Here is a 5,290-nt window from a genome sequence, read left to right as displayed (position 1 = left end):
GCATAAGTCAAATAAATTCACCTGTTTTTCTCAATCTGCTCCGAGTCCCTAACTCCAGACTCTACGCCGCTAATCCCACCTGTCCGTATCTAATTGCCACCCCGGCCCACCGTGACCTTGGGGCCCGATCCTTCGGTTTTCCCCGACAATGGGCACATCCCCACATGCAGGGGTATGTGTTTGATGTGGCAAAAAAAGCAGCAGCAGCACAAATTTCTGCCACTGCTTTTTTCCACTGTGCACACTCCTGCATGTGGGGTTTGGTGTGGGACAGAATGCCTCACTTTGGGAAAATGGCTGTTTCCCTGCTCCTCCCAGTTCCCAGCATGCTGGAGGAGCTGGAGCAGAACTAGAGGAGGGAAGATGCTCTGGTCTGCAGCCAGAGTGTCTCCCTGGAGAACTGAGCCTCTGTTTCTGCTGGTGTGTGCTCCACCACTTTTTTTTTGCTGGTTTTGTTTGTTTGTTTTGCTACCAGGATTTTCTGGTCATAAATTTTGCCTCTACACTGCACATTTTAACATACTAGGCATTTGGTTTGCAGCATTGCAAAGAGGTTTGTGCTACCACGAACTTCACGTGCCTTTATGTCTGGATCCAACCAACATGTAATTAAACTGGACCTTCTTCCCATGCTTATCTTCTTAAGGATTTCTACATTAGAACTTGTATGCTCCAAGCCCTTGTTTTGTCTCCTTACTCCTCCCTTCCTTGCATTTAGGGGAGAAATTAACAAGCCACATGTGCCCCAGTTACCCTTTAGCTCCCTTCAGGATTGCAATGCTAGTTATCAGGAGTCAGGAAGAAAACCTTGGCATTCCACTATAATGGACTTCTCCAAGAAGACCACATACATCACTTTAAAATTTGAAATGATTTTGTTTCATACAAACTAGTAATAATTGTTTCCTATATAAATGAAGTGCTCTCCTTAGGCAGAACTGCAGACACATCATTTGTGTTGAAGTCTACAAAGTCTGATAATCTGAAAATTAACAAAAGAACTTGTGCCAGATTACCTCCTGTGGGACAAAATTGGACTTTGCTGAAGAGTCAGCACATGCTGTGTTTGTTCTCTAAGCTGATGGTAGGGTAAGATTATGTAGGGATGATAAAGTCTTTAACAATTCTGTTTGGCGATGCCAAAGCCTCAGGATTTATTTGTTAGGAGCAGTAAAATTCAGAAGCAGTAAAATTCACCAAACTTAATTTACCTATCCAAAATGTATGTAGGCTGGCCAAATAGTTGTGCTTAGTTGTTGTGGGGTTTTTTTGTTTTTTTTGGGGGGGTGGGGGGCACGTTCCTCCTATGCCTTGTGGGTTTTCAAGCATATATTTAGATGTACTGGGGAAATCCATCTGCCTATGGCATTTTTCTGCCATCCCCTTTTTCCTATGCTTTGTTATCCCTTCTAGTTTAGGAGGTAAAAACAGCATACTTGAGGGGATGAATATGAAATGTCTGGCAGAAAAAAGTTCTGAAAATGAAATGGTAGGAAACTAAATGTCCCGCTTCCATTTTCTCTCCCATCCTCACTCCATCCCTTTCCAGATCTACATTTATGCAAATATGAGCTCATTTGTATGAATTTGCATACATTTTCCATCTAGTGTCATTTGGTTTGAAGATGCATTTGGTGTTAGAACCATCTTCAAATACTTCCTCACTGTGTAATATATGCAGAGAGTTGTTTAGAAATGAATGCTTACCATATGGTATAGCCAGCGCACCTGCAGTGTTTCAGAGAATAAAGGATCGGGTATTCCAAGGGTTAAATGGTATCATTTTTCATCAGGACAACATACTAGCAAAGAGAAGGAAATATAGAAGATCATGTTAGGAACTTTATGATTCCATAAAAAAAAGTTTAAAAGCAAGGATTGCATTTGGGAAAAAGTAAAATTGCTTTCTTCCAGGCTCCATTTCCATCATTGCAGCATAACATAAGGGTACAGAAAATGCTTTCCTTAAAAAAAAAAAAAAGAAAGAAAATCCCCTAGAACATATAATTTTGCCAAGAAGTGTTTCAGAAATGAGATCTACTTTGGCCTTGTTAAACTATTACAGAGCTTTAATTCCTACTCATCAACTGAATGAATTTTTATGAAATAACATGAAACAGGTTTGGAATGACAACAAAAATAATGCTGTGGAGGGAGAAAAAAAGCAGAATAATTCCAGCATGCACATGTGAGCACACACACGCACAGATCCAGATGTGGTGCAGTGGTACCGCTGCATCCCCCTTTCAGACTGGACCATACTGGGGGAACCTCTGGGGATTATTTTAAAGTCCCAAAGCAGGTAACAATTTTCCCCACTCCCTTGCTGCTTTCCCTGCTGCCCTGGGAGCCAGGGGATGAAGCTTCAAAGCTGCTTCTGCCCACCCCAGCCAGGCTGCACAGGGCCTTGGCTCAGCTGGGAACAGTGACAGTGGGAGCACCAATAGGAAAGCAGCTGAGTCTCCATTCTCCACACCTAGGTAGGGTTGGGGATCTCCCCTCCCCTTGTCCCCCCCCCACACACTTATCACTGTTGCTGCTCTGTCACTAAGTCCAGCCCCACATGCAGCATAGCTGAAATGGGTAGGAGAGGCTTTGAAACTTCCCTCAAGCTCAGGACAGTGAGGAAGGCATCGGGGCAGGTGAGGAAGGGGTAGAGAGGGTTAGGTTTAAGCAGAGATGAAAAGTAGAAGGGGCCTTTTATATGCTTTAAGGACTTTTAAAATGTCCCCTGAGGCTCCTGCAGTGCAGTCTGTCCACATTGGTGGGTTCCAGAAGTGTAGGCTGGGAGCAGAGGTGCAACATATCCCCTCCTCCCCCCCGTAGCACAAGTGGCTGCTCCCACATCCCTCTACCAAATGCTGGATCTGCCCCTGTACACACACACACACACGCCATAATATTTGCTTGCAGAATGTCACTAAAGGCCAAGAAGAATTTCTTTCAAATAGAAAAGGAGATATTCAGTATTATCTTTAAAATAATTAATTTCCATTTAAATCTGTTAGGAGTGGAAATTTTCTTAATTACAGAACAAGCCCACTAGTGGAGATACAGTTTTTGATCATAGCTGCACATCAATAGGCCATCAGGTAAAAGAGTCTTCAGAAAAACATGCCAACTCCTATGTGTTACCCTGGGTGCCTCTGGAAGTAGTGATTATCAGAAATAAAATAATTGTCTACATTTTGTTCTCTTAAAGGATCTTCCCCTTTTCAAGCAACAATAGAGCTATGGAAATGAAAGGGAAGGGGAAACAAGATCTCTTGTGTTGATCAAAGTGATGGACAGCCTTCTAAGGTTGTTAAAAATATGACTTATGAGAGATTCTATTTTATTAAGCTGGAGTTATGAATAGGGAATGATTGTTTACTATAGGCCATCTGTATAATAATACCCAAACAACAGTGCATAGGCTTTTGTTTGAATTACATGAACATCCTAAAGATGTAGTAAGCATTAAACATTGGCTAAAATTAAACCAGGGAAAGGAAGGGAAATTAGTTCTATGTAGAACTATGCAGTTGTCATTAAAATATAGGGGTATACATCCTTGTTATTCTTGGAAGAAGATTATCAGATCTTGGTACAAGCTCAACCAGGATTTTGCAATAAATAGGAGTTTACAGATAGATCCCATAAATGAATCAGGTACCCAAAATGTGTATGCTGTATCACTTCACTTCTAGGAGCCTGGCTTTTGGACTGGAATCCAGAACCCTCTCTTTTACAGCCCTACAAAGCAGAGAAGAAAAGTCAGACACAGAATAAGGTCCAAAACAGAGCGTTCTGAACTAGTGAGAAAGCTTTTCCTAATATCCAACCTAAATTTCCCTTGCTGCAATTTTAGACCATTGCTCCTTGCTCTGTCATCTGTCACCACTTAAAACAGTCTAGCACCATCCCTTTTCGAGCCTTCCTTCAGGTAGTTGAAGACTGCTATCAAATCCCCCCTCAGTCTTTTTATATAAAAGCAGAGATAAAAACCTGGAGGAATGTGGGCAGTGGAGTCCCCCAGGGCTCAGTCCTTGGGCCCTCACTGTTCAATTTCTTTATTAGTGCCTTGGAAGAGGGGGTGGAAAGCATCCTGTTCAAATCTGCTGACAACACCAAGATCTGGGGCAAAGTGGGCATGCTAGAAGGGAGGGACAGGATACAACCAGACCTGGACAGGTTACAGGGATGGGAAAATAAGAATAGGATGGGATTCAATACTGACAAGTGCAGGATACTACACTTGGGTAGTAAGAACCAGCAGCATACCTATAGGCTGGGGAACTCCCTTCTCAAAACCACAGTGGCCGAAAGAAATCTTGGAGTCATTATTGATTCCAAAATGAACATGGGCCGCCAATGTGAGGACACAGTCAGTAAAGCTAACAGCATCTGGTCATGCATCCACAGATGCATCACAAGGAGGGTCAAGGAGGTGATCCTCCCCCTCTATGCAACACTGGTCAGGCCACAGCTGGAGTACTGCGTCCAGTTCTGGGCGCCGCACTTCAGGAAGGATGTGGACAACATGGAGAGGGTCCAGAGGAGAGCCACTCGCATGATCCGGGGACAGCAGAGCAGACCCTATGAGGAGAGGCTACAGTACCTGCACCTGTTCAGCCTTCATAAGAGAAGGCTGAGGCGGGATCTAGCGGCTGCCTATAAACTTACCGGGGGGGCCAGCAGGGAATGGGAGAGGCCCTGTTCCCCTCAGTGCTTCCCAGAGTAATGGGGAATAATGGTCATAAGTTGTGTGAGAGTAGGTTCAGGCTGGACATTAGAAGAAACTACTTCACAGTTAGGGTGGCTAGGATCTGGAACCAACTTCCAAGGGAAGTGGTGCTGGCTCCTAACCTGGAGGTCTTTAAGAGCAGGCTTGACAATTACCTTGCTGGGGTCATATAAGCCCAGTATTCTCTCCTGCCCAGGGCAGGGGATCAGACTTGATGATCTACTTACGTCCCTTCCAACCGTACATCCATGAATCTATAATCAACTAATTTTCTTTATTTTAGTTTATTATAGAAAAACAGTACAGGTCAAAATGCCTTATCTTAATTTCATAGGAAGTATCTCTTGTTTGTTCACAAATACTTTGAAACTTTGACTTTCCATCAAGAAAACTGAGATAAGCACTAAGGATGAGATGCACAAAGAGACATAAACATGGTGACAAGGTTAGGTGCCTAATTTCAGAGATGGAATTCAAAAATCTGAATTCAGCAATTAAGTTCTCTACATTTTTAATCAGAGGAACTAGGTGTCTAGGATTTGGATTCACAATACTCAAAATGGT

The sequence above is a fragment of the Crocodylus porosus genome, unplaced genomic scaffold, assembly GCF_001723895.1.
Source record: "Crocodylus porosus isolate Cpor-Errol unplaced genomic scaffold, CroPor_comp1, whole genome shotgun sequence".
Taxonomy (NCBI): Eukaryota; Metazoa; Chordata; order Crocodylia; family Crocodylidae; genus Crocodylus; species Crocodylus porosus.
This window is presented reverse-complemented; position numbering follows the sequence as displayed.